Source organism: Mesoplodon mirus (genome assembly GCF_964341445.2).
Source record: "Mesoplodon mirus genome assembly, chromosome: 13".
NCBI classification, from domain to species: Eukaryota; Metazoa; Chordata; class Mammalia; order Artiodactyla; family Ziphiidae; genus Mesoplodon; species Mesoplodon mirus.
In genome coordinates this window covers 10,577,378-10,593,697 of record NC_138989.1, presented here as the reverse complement: position 1 = coordinate 10,593,697, position 16,320 = coordinate 10,577,378, and the positions used below count along the sequence as shown (strand labels likewise).

Sequence of the window (16,320 nt, the reverse complement as noted above, 5' to 3'; positions counted from 1 at the left end):
AGGAACATCGCTGCCTGAAAAAACAAGGTTCTGTTAGGAAGGAGAAAAGGGGCAATCCACAATTCATGGACGCCCCACACTGAGGCTGCCAGGAGCCCAGAACCCTGAAAGTAGGGTGGTGGGGAGCAGGGAGGCTGCCAGACTGCATCAGTTAGAACTGATTCTGTGCTAAGTGCTAAGAAACCCCACTCGAACCGATTTAAGCAAAAAGGGGTGTTTATTGGGCACAGCTGTGAAGTCCAGGTTAAACGCTGCTTTCAGGTCTCTAATGATGTTAATGGAACTCAGTTTGTCTCTTGGTCCTGCGGTGTCGGCTCCATCCCCAGTCTCCCTGCGGCCTCCCACCTCCCCTGCCCCTAGTCTTCCATGTCCCCATGTCCTCTCAAGTCTCTCTCACAAGACAGCTACAATCACTACAGCCCCACATCCCCACATTCCAGTCCCCAGAGAGAAAAGCCACTCTTTTTTCATGGCTTCTGCTGGGAGTCATTCTTATTGGACCAGCTTGGGTCACATGACCATCCCTGAGCTAAGCACAGCCCAGGAAATCAGTGCTTTGATTGGTAAGGCCTGGGTCACATGCTCCATCCCTGGAGCCGATCTCACTTAAGCTTCACGTTAGCCCAGGAAGTAGACGTTCAATTTTTTTTTTTTTTTTTTTTTTTTTTTTTGCGGTACGCGGGCCTCTCACTGCTGTGGCCCCTCCCGTCGCGGAGCACAGGCTCCGGACGCGCAGGCTCAGCGGCCATGGCTCACGGGCCCAGCCGCTCCGTGGTATGTGGGATCTTCCCGGACCGGGGCACGAACCCGCGTCCCCTGCATCGGCAGGCGGACTCTCAACCACTGCGCCACCAGGGAAGCCCAGATGTTCAATTTTACGGTGAAGAAGCTGCGTCTATGGGAAGTAGCTCAGGTAAGTCCCATGGTGATGGTAGAACTTGAACCTAGACGTTTGCTTTTGGAAGAGTTAATGAGGAGTGTCTGAGCTGCTTTTTAAGAGCATCTCCAAACCCCGAAATGACAGGAGTCAGTGACTATTTCCTGAGCACCTACGTATTTTGGTCCCATGCTGGGAGCCAAGCATATAGCAAACAATTAGCCAAGATTCCTTCCCAGAGGAGCTCAGAGAACAGCAACAGGGGTAGGCAGATAATAGAAAGCCCGGCCCTCACTAAATCCTCACTGTGTGCCAGACACCGTGCTGAGTGCTTTATATGTATTAGGTTTAATCACCCTACAATTCTATGAGTGTTACCGAACCAAACTTGGGTCCCCTGGCCCACAGGCAGTAAAGCCAATCTACCGACGCCAGGTGTGGCGAAGGAAAGTGCAGCGTTTCCTGCAGGGCACCAAGCATGGAGTCCAGGCAGCTGGGGTTCAAAATGCCTGAACTCCCTGACGGCTTTCAGGGAAAGGTTTTTGAAGACAGCGTGAGGAAGAGGGTCGCCAGGTGTTTGGTTAGCTCGTGGACGTTCTTCTGATTGGTTGGTGGTGAGTTAATTGGGAGTCAGCGTCATCAACCTTCTGGCTCCAGCAGGCTCGGGGTGGGGGTGGGGTGTGCGTGCTTATTCTCAGCATGTAGTTAATGTCTTCCACCCGGGTGGGGGGGCGGGTTTCAGTATCTGCCGAACAGCTCAAAGGATTTGCTTCAGAATAGTATCTATAGCCTTTGAGAAGGAACTAAAGGTCCTCTTGACTTTGCTTAAAGGCTAAACTATTATTATTTTGTCTGCTTGACCGTTTTCCTTTGTTTCTGTCTTTTCTCGCTTCTCTGATGAAATTTAGTCTTTGGAACTCGGGGAAGGCCTAGGAAGCTAAAGTTTTACTACGAACAAGAGGCAGGTGGAGGGCGGGGAGGGGGGCGGGGAAGGGGGGTTGGTCTGTCCCCGGAAGGCGCCATAGGGTCCTGCTCGCTTACAGGAGGAAGGTTCGGTTCTTATCTCCATTTTACAGATAAGGAAACTGATGCGTGGAAGGATTAGTGCATGGCCCCAAATCACCCACCTGCTAAGCAACAGGCTCAGAGAGTCTGACTCTACTATTAACCTATTACCCTGTTCTGCCTTTCTCTCAGCAAAGCAGAACGTAAGGGTGTCTTAAGTGAGTCCGTCCACCTTGTGGGAAGAGAAGTGACCTTTCAGATCGGGGCATTGCAGGGGGGTGGGGATAGGATTGGCTTATCAGAGGAGGGGTCACTCCACGGTTGTCAGGCTTGAGCACACGAGGCTGGGGTGGGGAGGTGCCTCACAGGCACAAGTAAACACAGGCGCCAAAGCGAAGGGTATGTCCCTTTTAAAACCTTTTGATGGTTCCCTGTTGTTCAAAGGATTGAGTCCAAGCTTCTTTGCAAGACTTGCAAGGCATTATGGGATCTTCCCCTGGGTCACTGCTCTCCACCCTCCCCTAACCTCCTCCCTTCGCCCCACAGCCCCATCTGACTTACCTCGGCTCCTCTAAACAGACAGGCCCTGTCTTGCTCCCAGAACTTTGAATACACTGCTCTCTCTCTCCAGGGCTTACTCCTCCAGCCTCTTCCTTGGCTAATCCTTTAGGATCTCAGCTCAGACTCCCAGCGAGCTGGCCAGAGCCCCTCACCCTTACCCCCATCCCAACCCAGCACATCCTGTAACAAGCTTGGGCATTTGTGTAGCAGAATAAATAATAATAACAATCACAAACACCAAAACTCATCCCAACTGCTCTGCTTTTAAGGATGAAAGGAGAAATCAGTCAAGTAAAGGGGAAAGTCCCTACTCATTTGATATTTGTTCAACAAATATTTACTGGGCACATACCGAGTGCAGGGCACCGTGCTGGGTGTCGGGTTACCCTTTGTTTTCACTTTGAGAGCCTGGTGAGGGAAAGAGAAAAGCAAAGCTTTCATTTCCACGTTCGTCTCGTCAGTTCTGGGTTGCTGAATGGTGGGACCCTGAGCAGGTAGAACTGAGAGCCCACCCACTGGAAGTACATATGTGTCGAATGGACGAATGAAGGAAGGAATGGTGAGTGTGGGTCTCCCTGGGAAATTAGGCCAAACACATGATCTCAGACCCCAGAAATCCAGCTCATTTCAGTTCTGAGAGCTTCCAGTTTACAAACACAAGCCTTGTCATCAAAACGGATGACTCGGTCCCTCCCCAGAGACCTCCAACGAAATGACCAAGGAACATTGTTCCGGAGCCCTCACTTTGATGATGGTGCTGGGACAGGGACCGCCCAGAACCTGCGTCCACGTTCTGCTCCCTTGACCCAACTCCATGGAAAGTTTTATCCTCAGCCCATCCCCACCCCCTCCTAACTGCCTGCCAGCCAGTCACTGCCAGTGGTGATATATGGAGATGACTTGATTTGACCTTGAAGGAAAAAAACAAATTAATGTGTCTTGAAATACATTCCGGGAATCAGTGGCTGGCTTCTCCTCCACCCCCTCCACTTTGCACCTGACAAGTTGTGCATCATAATGTGAAAATCAATACTGTCTCGTCCATGAGTGAACACCTGGAGCTGGCGGGGTGGAGGGCTGCTGGGAGGCCCCCTCCCACCCAATGCCGGGGGCCCAGGAGTTGCCAGAAGGGGTGGGAGGCTCAAGGCTTACTGTGGGCTCTGCTCTCTGGTTGCTGAGAGCTGGCTGAGTCACCCTGTCCGCCGTGAGAGCAGCCCACCGACCACCAGCTCCAAGTCCTGCAAGTACGAGCAGATGGGGGCTCCCTGGTGGCTCCCAAGGAAAAGGGAAGGACAGCCGTGTGGAATGGCACTGCCACGGTCATTCTCCAAGGAGAACTGAGATGTGGGGAGGCGAGGAGACTGCAGACCCAGCCCATACAGTTCAGCCACGCGATGTATATTTACTGAGCGCCTTTCTCGAGGCTCCACACCGATTCAACTGTATGCCCAGGTACAATGGAGCCAGGTGTCCAAATATTGAAATACTTCAGTACCACTTGACAAATAGCACTGCCTCTAAGCTGCCCCCAGTGTCTCAGCCTTTATTAAGCATATCTTTCTATTCTGGTGCTTTGACTATGGGTGCCTTGCTGACCTTGGAGGGACTGCCCTTCGCAGAGATAGCCTGCAGGTACCCCTCTCTTATGAAGGCCAGTCCGGAGACCCCACCCCAACCTTTGTCACACTCTTTCCCTCTGAGCCACCGCCCACCTGCCCGGATCATTCGAGGTGAGGTACCAAACAACTAGGGACAGCCCCTGTGCCCCAGAGCTAACTGAAGTTATTTGAACCAGCCCATTCTAAGTCTGTTTCCGCCACCTCCCCGGTTCCTTCCTGCAGAGACCACAATAAAGGCTCTTGTCCACGTTCCCTCTGCCTTCTGACCAAACCTGGTGCTTCCCCGTGTGGCCCCCATGACGTGGCGAGCCCCCTCCTCTTGGCGTCTGTGAATGTAATGAGCTATTGTTTCTATGGCAGTCGTCTCCCGATCTTTTAGCCATGCCATACCTGAATAATGATGAAATCTACATTTTAAAATCTAGACACCTTCCTCCCTCTACCTTCTCCCAGTTTTTCTAGGAATCAGCAGCTCCCTTTGGACCAGTGGCCATTCGGAATAGCCAGTGCCCTAGTCCTGCAAGCTGTTAAAGATTTTGAATATTGCCTCCTTTTCCCCTAGACCCATTAAGTATGAGGTACCATGCTGGGCCCTGGAGAAAAAGACAGACATGAGTCTCTGCCCTTGAGGGTATAATGGGGATCTCGGGCCATATGTAAATAAGCAAAGAGAATAGCAGGGCCCAGGGCAGAGCTAAGTGTGAGCCCTGAGGTCGGGGAGCAGCAAGGCTCTTAGAGGTGTGAACTGTGATCACAGCTCTGCGGCTCACCCTATATGTGACCTTGTCACTTGACCTCTATGGGCAGGCATTTGTTTTCTTATCCACAAAAGTGGGTGATGGCAATGCAGGGCTGGTGTGGGGATTACACAAGTGGGTGCCAAGTGCTTGGCCCACAGGTACTAATGCAGAGTAAGTCCACAGTAAATGGGGAGCACTGGGTGGTCTCAGCCCGAGCCCAGCCTGGGAGGCAGAACCTAGGGTCTGCCAGGGACCCGTGGCAGGTTACTGAACCAGTGGCCTGAGTCTGTACCTGGAGCTGATGCTCTCCCAGCACCTGCCTCCCAATTCTCGAGGTCTCCATTAGGGACAAGAAGAGTGGGCATTAGGGGCCTTGAGGGGATTTCAGTCTCCACTGTCAGAGGTCTAGAGGTAACCCTGATAACACAGCTCTATCATCTTAGTTGCCAATCCCCACACCCTGTCCAAGAATGAACCTATTTTTGTTTTAATTTTTATTTTATGTTGGAGTATGGTTGATTTACCATGTTGTGTTAGTTTCAGGTGTACAGCAAAGTGATTCAGTTATACATACACATATATCCATTCTTTGCCAGATTCTTTCCCCATATAGGTTATTACAGACTATTGAGTAGAGTTCCCTGTGCTCTACAGTAGGTCCTTGTTGATTATCTATGTTATATATAGTCGTGTGTATCTGCTAATCCCAACCTCCTAATTTATCCCCCTCCCCCCCATCTTTCCCCTTTGGTCACCATAAGTTTGTTTTCGAAGTCTGTGGGTCTGTTTCTGTTTTGTAAATAAGTTCATTTGCATCTTTTTTTTTAGATTTCACATATAAGTAATATCACATGATATTTGTCTTTCTCTGACTTACTTCACTTAGTTGGATAATCTCCACGTCCATCCATGTTGCTGTAAATGGCATTATTTCATTCTTTTTAATGGCTAATATTCAATTGCATGTATGTACCACATCTTCTTTATCCATTCCTCTGTCGATGGACATTTAGATTGCTTCCATGTCTTGGCTATTGTATCGATAAACAGTGCTGCAATGAGCATGTATCTTTTCGAATTATGATTTTCTCCAGATATGTGCCCAGGAGTAGGATTGCTAGATCACATGGTAGTTCTACTTTTAGCTTTTTAAGGAACTTCCGTATTGTTCTCCATAGTGGTTGTACCATGAACGTATTATTTTTTTAATTTATTTATTTTTGGCTGTTTTGGGTGTTCGTTGCTGCGCGCAGGCTTTCTCTTGTTGTGGCGAGCGGGGGCTACTCTTTGCTGCGGTGCATGGGCTTCTCACTGTGATGGCTTCTCTTTGTTGCAGAGCACAGGCTCTAGGCACGCGGGCTTCAGTAGTTGTGGCACGCGGGCTCAGTAGTTGTGGCTCACGGGCTCTAGCGCTTAGGCTCAGTAGTTGTGGCACGTGGGCTTAGTTGCTCCACGGCATGTGGGATCTTCCTGGACCAGGGCTCGAACCCATGTACCCTGCGTTGGCAGGTGGATTCTTAACCACTGCGCCACCAGGGAAGTCCTGAACCTGTTATTTTAAATCAGGAGAAACTTGCAGATACAACTTTGGAATCTGAATGATGTATTTTTTTTATGGACGAGGACTTTAGCCCCTTAGCCTTCAGCACAGTCCCGAGAACATAGGAAGGGTTCAGAATATCAGCTATTACCATCACTGTTGTTTTTGTTGGTTATCCTACAAAACTACCATGGTGGACAGGGTTAATTTTAAAAGAGAACATGGCGGAAGGGAGAGGGCCAGACAGCAGGCTGGCGGTAGACTGCAGCATTCTCCTCTCTGGAAGACTTGGAAATTGAAGAGACACGCAGGTGGGCAATGCTGCTTGGCTAGCCTCACACCTCCCTCCATCATGTCCCAAACGAAGGTGTCAGGATGCTCTCCCAGGCTGCAGCCCAGGCACCCAGTCTCCAGCATCCCTCAGTGGCTGAGGGGAGGGTCAGGTGGGGAAATACTTAGCTCATGCTCTAGAAATCCTTCAAGGGATTCTGATGTTATTGGTTGCAGGTGGGGCCTGGGCATGGGTATTTTTAAAAAGCTCCCCAAGGATTTCAATATGCACCCAAGGTTAGGAACCACTGGAGAATTGGGGAGTGGGGGACGGCTATACAGGAGGAACCCAGGTTGGACCCAGCCTGGGTGAGGTGAGAGTAGTTCCTGGGGGCTTCTAGGAAGAAATGTTGTCAACGTTGAAAGGATGAGAGTTAATAATAATAACGTTATTAAATGTTTATTAGCTGTAAGGCGCTGTCCATGCTCTGCACATCCATTTTTCCCTCTAATCCGTAGCCAAACTACAGTGATGCAGAAATGTGCCCAAGTTCCCACAGCTGGGAAGTGGCAGCATGGCTGAGCCAGTTTTAAACTCAGGCAGACTGGTTTCAGACCAGTGTTAGCTAGGCTGGGGGGCATGTGTGGTGGAAAGCAGGATTAAGGGTTTCTGGAAGAGGGAATCATGCCAGAAAAAACAAAGCTCTAATCCTCACTCAGAGCCTCAGTCCCTTCACCTGTAAAATGGGACTCATTTGTCGCTGCCCTGAATATCCCCCAGAGGGTGGCTGGGAAGATGAGTGAGTTTGTAAATCAAACAGGACCATTGCTTAGTTATTATCAGCAGCCCAGTAAAGCGGGGGGGGGGGGCAGAGGAGAGTCATAGACCAGTTGTCTTGGACATGTTGCCTAGTGACCTGATATCATGGGACAGTGTCCATTTTCCTCTGCCTGTGTTTGTGCTCCATCAGAGCTGCGTGACAGCTGTGTGAATTTTGTTCTGATGCTGACAGTGAAAGCTTACAAAATCCACAGCAGACAGGATGGCAGAGCTGACTGCCAGTGCCTCCTGAGATCTAAGCCAGCAAAGACAGTTGTCAGAAGACAAAGAAGTTCTCGCAAAAGTGCCAGAAATTGAGCATCTCTGGGTGTGTCCAAGATTTCACACTAGGTCAGCAGTTCCTAAAGTGAGTTCCATCAGAAGAAAAGGGAATGGGTTGGGTTTTGCAGTCAAATCGTTTTGGGAAGTCCTGGGTTAGACAATACTCAAACATTCTTCTTTAGCCTGGCGATGTGCATTGTGAACCTTTAGGAAGAAGGTTCAGCTGGTAGCTCTCGTTGCATCACAGATGAGCCCAAAATCAAGCAGCCTAGAACAATCAACATTTCATAGTTCACAGTTTCTAGGGTTCAGGAATTCAGCTAAGGCTGAGCTGGTCGTTCTGATTTGGGGTCTCATGAGGTTGAATCGAGATGGTGGCCAGGTCTGCAGTCATCTGAAGGTTTGACTGGAGTGGAGGGTCTACTTTTCTTTTTCATATTAGAGTAGAGTTGATTTACAGTGTTGTGTTAGTTTCAGCCAAGTGCTTCAGTTTTACATACAGTAAGTCCCCTACATAGGAGCTTTCAAGTTGTGAGCTTTCAAAGATGTGAACGTGTGTTTGCATGTCCAATCACGTAGGTTCGTTCCTGTGTCTGGTGTACATTGTCATGTGCGTGCATCCTCTACAAGGGATTGTGCTTTTGTTACTTTACTGCACAGGACTGTATAAAGTACAATATCTTTATTTCAAGCCCAGGATGTCCGGAAGCAAGCGTAAAAGCAGCAGCGATGTAGCTGGTATTACTGTACTTTTCAAGGTGCAGTACTGTAAGATTAAAAATGTTTTCTTTTTTGTGTGTTTGTTTGTTTTTTATGTATTACTTGTGAGGAAAGTATTATAAACCTACTACAGTACAGTACTATATAGCCGATTGTGTTAGGTGGGTACCTAAGCTAACTCTGTTGGACTTACGAACAAATTGTACTTAGGCGCTCTCGGAACGGAACTCGTTTGTATGTAGGGGACTTACTGTGTGTGTATATATATACACACACACACACATACCACGCGGGCCTCTCCACAGGGCTGCTTGAGTGTCCTCATGGCATGGCAGCTGGCTTCCCTGGGAGCAAGCGATCCAGGAGAGAGTGTGAGACAAAAGCCCGATAGGTCTTTTGTGATCTATCCGTGAAAATGGCATGACGCCGCTTCTGCTCTACGCTGTTGGACAGTGCCGCCAGAGAGGGACCAAGTGGGTCAGAATTTGTTCTGACCTGAGGCAAGGGGTCTGGGCTTTAGTAAGCCCAACATCAGCACTCATAGGCCAAGGTCTACCTTAGGGACGGAAGTGGGGGAGGCAGATTCCCCCACGAGGAGGTAAACATCAGGCTTTTGGACACTGTGGCTTCAGTAACCCCAAGGGTGGTTCTGCAGAGAAAAGTCACAGATGTGGACCCATGTAAACAAGAGTGCCCAGCAGCCAGGGTAGGTGTGCTCAGGAACAGTAAAAAGCATATGAGGAGATCTGAGCCGATCACCGGCAGCGTCTGCTGCATTTATACTCAGGGATAATTCGAAATGACAAAACGGCTCAACTAGAGAGGTTTAGTTGCACAGATGATGGCAGTTCCGTACAGTGGGAGAAAGTATGCAGCCGTTAACTGCCACGCTCCTGAAGGTGATTTACTGTCACGGCACGTGGGGAAAGCCGGCCTCGAACAAGCAGTCTGTATAATACTCCATTTAAAAGAAATATAAATTTGCATTTATGTTTTAGTTGTTTTAAAGTGACACTAATTTTTAAAACAATAAAGTGGATGTTCGAGTTATTTTTTTAACTTGAGCTGGTATTCCCTCTGTCCATGGTGCCCGAATTCAGGAGGAACAAGATTTGGGCCAGTTACTAAGGTCCATGGCATGCAAACAGCAACCGTGTTGTTCTTGAGCTCATGGGCTCCCCCCAGTTTCTAATCTGGGCTTGCGACCTTGGAACTCATCTCCCAGACAACCAGAGCGATACAGCAAACAGAGGTGTAGCTGCCAACTTGGAGCTGAGCTGCCTGGGCAGGGCTGGCGGTGCAAACCCCGGATGTGTGCGTGCGTGTGTGTGGGGTGTGGTGCCGATGTCCACAAGGGCCTCAGCCCACAACCTCCCCTCTCTGTAGTTACACCGCATCCTCCCAATGAGCCAGAGGGATCCAGCACCCGTCCTGGCTGTGCCACCAGGATCTGGAAGCATCAGGAGACTGGGAGGGTGGGGACCTGTGGTGAGCACAGAACACTTGCCGTGTGGTTCCAGGGCCCTGAGGTCCTGGGGAAGGTTCGGGAGACCACGTTCCACACCTGGTCTTAATTCACACGTGTATCCAGCATCTGAGCCCCTCTCACCCCTCGCCTTGGTCTGAGCCTCTGTTACAGCCTAGGCTATTTCCATCCTTGTCCCTGCAGTCAATTGGGGTTTTTTGGTAAAATATATAACAAAATTTGCCATTTTAACCATTTTTTACCAGAGCACAATTCAGCTGCATTAAATTACATTCACCGTTTGTGTAACCATCACCACTATCTCTTTCCAAAACTTTCATTATTTCAAATAGAACTCTGCAGGCATGAAGCAATAACTACCCCCATTCCTTTCTCTCCTCCGTCCGTGGTAACCGCTAATCTACTTTCCATCTCTATGAATTTGCCTACTCTAGATATTTCATAGAATTCGAATCATACAATATTTGTCCCTTTGTGTCTGGCTTCTTTCACTTAGCGTGTTTTCAGGGTTCATCCATGTTGTAGCCTGTGTCAGAACTTCACTCCTACTTATGGCTGAATAATATCCCACTGTATGGAGAGATCACATTTTGTTTACACATTCATCTGCTGATGAATACCCTGCATTCAATTTGTCTGCAACAGCTAGAGCAGTCCCGGGAAAATACTACTCAGGCCGTGACACGACTTTATTTAAACCCTCCTATGGCTCCTTAATTCACTCAGAGCTATGGTCCTTATTATGGCTACAAAGCCCTAAAGGATTCTCTCTCCGAATACACACACACACCCCATTACCTCTGTGTCCCTCCAACCTCATCCCTTCCCTCTCCCTCCACTCCACTCCCTGCTGTTCTGTGAACACCTCAGGCCCACTGTCACCTCAGGGCCTATGCATGCGCTGTTCCTTCCGCCTGGAATGCTTTTCCCTGCCAGACGTCTGCATGGCCAACACCCTCGGCTCCCTCAGGTTTTGCTCTGCTATCACCTTCTCAATCAGACTCGTCCTGAACACCCTCCTTAAGACTACGACCTGTCTCTCCTCCATCCATCACTCCCGATCCCCCTCGTCATGATCTAGTTTCCAGGGCACTTGTCACTTCCTAACACATGATTTGTCTTCTTGTTATCTCCATTGTTTATTATCTGCACCCCATCTCTAGAATGTAAGCTCTATGAGGACAGGGATTTTTTTTTCTTTTTGCCTGTTGTATTCATCACTATATCCGAAGCACCTAAAACAGCAGCTGCCGTGCAGTAGGCGCTCAGTAAATACTTGTTCCATGAATGAATATGAGTTGGGACAAGTTGCTGTGCTTCTCTGAGCCCCTGTTTCCCCATCTGTGAACCAGGGATTGTGATCTGTCCCTGGGCTGGGGGTGTCGCGGGGGGATCGCATCAGATAATGTCTGTAACCTCCCTTTGCAAATTGTAAAGCATCGTGCAAGTGAGAGAGGGGTGGAAGAAACTGATCTTCACTGAGTCCTCTTGAGGCCTGACGCTTCTCACGATGTATCTCATTTTATCATCTCCACGTGACAGATGAGGAAACCAAGGTTCAGGGAGGTGAAATAACTTGCCGCTCGACCACACAGTGTGACAGCGTTACGGACTCAAAGCTTCAGTCCAGCTGTCTGGCTTTCTCTGTAGGTTGCTTCCAGCTCTGGTATTGCATCAGCCTAGGAGAAAACCCCACCCTCTCCGGGGACCAGCTCTGAGCCCAGGGGAACGGTAATGAGGATGATGATGTGAACAGTAGCTGCCTTTTATTAAGAGCTTCCTACGTGTGTCAGGCTCGCTTTACTGTGTGCCAGGTGCTTTACATATGCTCTCCTCCCAAGAAAGCAGGAAATAGGTGTCTTTATTCCCTCCTAACGACCGTTGTTTGCTTGGGGCCGCACAGCTAAGAAAGAGCAGAGCCAGCATTTGAGCCTGGAGCAATTCCACTCCCACGGCATCTTGAAAAGGACCTTGATCTTGGAGATGTGGTTTCTTTAATGCCACATGAGCTGCCCCCACCCCCCGCAGCCCCATGACCATCCCCAGGGACCTGCCTGCTCCAAGCCAGCCCTGGAGGGCACCTTTGTAGGTGGGGAGGCAAGCACACCGCCAGCCCCCGTGCCTGCCCTCAGTGTGAGCTGCAGGATGCAGGAGGAATAAGGCATCAGTGGGAAGCAGGGTGGGGACCCCACAAGCCTGCCTTGCCAGCAGAGACAAATGAATAGACCACTCAGCAAACCAGGGCACTTCCATCCCAGAGCAGAACTGTCCCTGATAAATAGATCATCAAAGCTCCACGCCGGACGTGCCAATTTCAGCGGGAAAAGATGAGCGCATTTACCTGCCTGGTGACACCCTGGCTATCTTCAGGAGGTGATGGGGTATGAAGATATTGCCAGCATGCACTCTGCCCGGGGCTGTTTCCAGGGTCGGGGAGGAGGGTCTCATTACAGGAATGGTGTTTGTCTCAGACTTCCCGTGGTTGCCCAGATGCAAGGTCTAAATGCTTTCTATGCTTCCTTCCTTCCCTCCTTCCTTCCCTCCCTCCTTCCCGCCTTCCTTCCTTCCTTCTTGTGTTGGGTCTTCGTTGCTGCGCGCGGGCTTTCTCTAGTTGTGGCGAGCGGGGGCTACTCTTCATTGTGGTGCACAGGCTTCTCATTGCGGTGGCTTCTCTCGTTGTAGAGCACAGGCTTTAGGCGCACGGGCTTCAGTAGTTGAGGCGTGTGGACTCAGTAGTTGTGGCTCGCGGGCTCTAGAGCTCAGGCTTAGTAGTTGAGGCGCACGGGCTTAGTTGCTCTGTGGCATGTGGGATCTTCCTGGACCAGGGCTCGAACCCGTGTCCCCTGCATTGGCAGGCGGATTCTTAACCACTGCGCCACCAGGGAAGCCCCTCTGTGCATTTTTTTTTTCGGTACGTGGGCCTCTCACTGTTGTGGCCTCTCCCGTTGCAGAGCACAGGCTCCGGACGCACAGGCTCAGTGGCCATGGCTCACGGGCCCAGCTGCTCCGCGGCATGTGGGATCTTCCCGGACCAGGGCACGAACCTGTGTCCCCTGCATCGGCAGGCGGACTCTCAACCACTGCGCCACCAGGGAAGCCCCCCTCTGTGCATTTTTAAGGGATCACAATCATAGTAATAGCTAGCATCTATTGAGTGCTTACTATGTACCAGGCACTGTGGTTTTTTAAATATACATTATCTCACTAACTAGCTAAAAATAAAATACTGTTGAGGAGTCTCTGTTGCATAGGGGAATGACTGCTTTGAGGGTGTCTATTAATTCTTGTTTTTTTATTGAAGTGCAGTTGATTTCCAATGCTGCGCCAATCTCTGCTGTACAGCAAAGTGACTCAGTTATACACAGAGACATTCTTTTTCATATTCTTTTCCATTATGGTTTATCATAGGATATCGAATATAGTTCCCTGTGCTCTACAGTAGGACCTTGTTGTTTATCCATCCTGTATATACTAGTTTGCATCTGCTAATCCCAAACTCCCAGTGCTTCCCTCCCCCACCCGCCTCCCCCTCGGCAACCACAAGTCTGTTCTCTATGTCTGTGAGTCTGTTTCTGCATTGTAGATAGGTTCATCTGTGTCATATTTCAGATTCCACATATAAGTGATATCATATGGTATTCGTCTTTCTCTTTCTGACTTACTTCACTTAGTATGATCATCGCTAGTTGCATCCATGTTGCTGCAAATGACATTATTTCATTCCTTTTTATGGCTGAGTAATAATATTCCATTGTATATATATACCACATCTTCCTTATCCATTCATCTGTTGATGGACATTTAGGTTGTTTCCATGTCTTGGCTATTGTGAATGGTACTGCTGTGAACAGAGGGGATGCATGTATCTTTTTGAATTATAGTTTTGTCTGGATATACGCCCAGGAGTGGGATTGCTGGATCATATGGTAGTTCTATTTTTAGTTTTCCGAGGAACATCCACACTGTTTTCCATAGTGGCTGCACCAACTTATATTCCCACCAACAGTGTAGGAGGGTTCCCTTTTCTCCAAGGGTGTCTATTCTTTATAATTATTCTCAAGCAGCAAATAACAATACAAGGTGGTCCAGCCCCAGGTCACCTCCCAAGGGTTTCATTAACTCCCCACCCCTGGCAGTAACATCCACCACATCAAGCTTCTCCTCTCTCTGTGGTTAGACTCTGGGGAAAAAAAAAAAAAAAAAAAAGACAACTGGGAATAAGGAAGGGCGACTAAGCAGGAAGCAGAAGAGGAGGATGTGGAAAAAAGCCAGCCGGTGGTGAGGGGAAGGATGCTGAGGTCCAGGGCACCGTGACCTCAGAGCTAAGTTCCTGCCATTCAGAGGAGCCTGGTCACGCTGTCCAGACAAGTTCTGCTGTGCCCTGCCAAAACATTATTGTCTTGGTGGAACGAAAGCCACTAAAATCCGTCATCCTTGGGAGGGATTTCCAGAACCCTGCTGTGTCTGTGGAGGTGTCTGTGTTAGATCAGTGGAGTAGAGAGGGTCGAGGGAGAGTCGCTGGGCAGGCGCTTTGCAGGCTGATGTAACACAGTTCTCAGAGCTACCCCACTTGACAGAGCTGGGGTTCTGTCACTTGTGGAATATCATTGTAACGTCTCCCCAGATGTTTGCCTTCGGAAGTTCCTGAACCCTGACTGGCTGGAGGGAGCCATAGGTGGCCCCTCCTCAGAGACCCACCCACCAAAACCCTCCTCCTAAGTCCTGTCGGAGGACACCTTGTCCCACAGCCAACACCCCAAGTAGCCCCCAAAGCCTTCTCCATCTCTTACCTCTTTGGGTTCAGGGAATAAATCATCAACAGTCAGAAATCTGCAATAATAAAAACGATGTGAAGTTGTCTTCATTAATAAGATCATAATAAATTAAAGGAATTAAGTTACAAAATAGCATGTGTAATATGATCCCATTTAAAAATTGCATAAAAACAAAAGCCCTGGGGAAAAATATACACCCACTGTTAACAAGGAGTTTTTGAAGTAGGGGAAGGAAGACTTATGGGTGATTTTTATCTTATTTTAGCTTATACATACTTTTTGACTTATCAACAATGTACATATGGTGTGCATCTCACCTGGAAAATAAAGAAGAAAATAAAAACATTATTTTCCCCTCAAAAGGAAGAATGAAGCGAATGCTTTGGAAAATTTCTCTAAAGTTGCTGCTGCGAACCGGTGCAAGCATGTCCATTAATGGCTAGCCTTGTTCTCCCACTGTGCTTTGTGCTTAGATTTATTTTTTTTTAAGGTTTCAGGGAAAACATAATATAGCCAGATCTGGGCTCTAAGCAATCACATGACTGTGGAATAAGTGAAAAACACAGGTAGGTCATCAGAATATCCATTATTTTCGTTTCTGCATGGCATAGAGAAAGGAAAAGGGACCTGTCCTTGTGACTCACTATCTCCTTCTCCTGCTTTGCCTGCAGCTTCTAATCTCCAAATGGATATGCCAGCAAATTCCCTTATAGCTCCTGGCTTCCTTCCTTCTTCAAAGCCCCATCTACTCAGTCCCTACTAGCAGGTCCCCACCTTGACTATCGTTTCTTTGTTCATTGATTCAGTGAAGCTCATAGAAGGTCATCTTCGTATGAGGATGTACAGTCCACCAGCCAAGACCCTGGGCTCTGAAATTCAGCCACTAGAGTTCAAATTCTCTCTCTGCCTGAGTTCAAATCCCCACTCTGCCCTTGACTAACTAGGTGATCTTGAGCAAGTCACTTCACCTGCCTGAGCCTCAGCATCCTCATCAGTAAAAAGGAATAATTTTTTTTTTTTTGAGGTACGCGGGCCTCTCACTGTTGTGGCCTCTCCCGTTGTGGAGCACAGGCTCCGGACGCGCAGACTCAGTTGTGGCTCACGGGCCCAGCCGCTCCGCGGCATGTGGGATCTTCCCGGACTGGGGCACGAACCCGTGTCCCCTGCATCGGCAGGCGGACTCTCAACCACTGCGCCACCAGGGAAGCCCCAAAAGGGATAATTTTTATAACCAAGTCCTCAGGGTGATTGAGGGAAATCATGCTTACAAAGCCCTTGGAAACGTGTCTTCTGTTTTTCTCTCTCATGAAGGTGACCAAAGGGTCAAGGTGGTGCTTGGGGACACAGCAATGTTGTCTTCTCCTCTGAGGGTCCAAATGCAGCTCACAGCTTTCTAGCAGGACTGGCTTGTCCCATGTCTCCCACAGAACTGAGAGGAACGTGGCCCCATGCTGGCGCAAGAGGCCTCAGACCAACACCTGGCTGAGCTGGGCCATCAGCTCACCAATTTTCTGAATTTGCCAAAAATATCTTGAAGACTGCTAGCTTTCTTGAATATTTTCAATGAATATGAAAATGGTCTTCTTCCTAACAAATGAGTTTTGAATGTTTTCAGCGAATATATT

General features: G+C 48.9%; 1 protein-coding gene across 2 annotated transcripts in view; it reads left to right on the top strand.

The window, feature by feature from the left end:
- Positions 1-647: 647 nt before the first annotated feature.
- CCDC60 (coiled-coil domain containing 60) overlaps positions 648-16,320 on the top strand; it is a 262,580-nt gene continuing 246,907 nt past the window's right edge. Inside the window, exon 1 of one of the 2 annotated variants that reach the window (XM_082640818.1) lies at positions 648-913. The gene's annotated coding sequence lies outside the window, so the exon portion shown is untranslated. Of the gene's footprint in view, positions 914-2,896; positions 3,003-16,320 lie in introns of those variants that run through there. The other variant, XM_082640819.1, reaches the window with a different exon arrangement.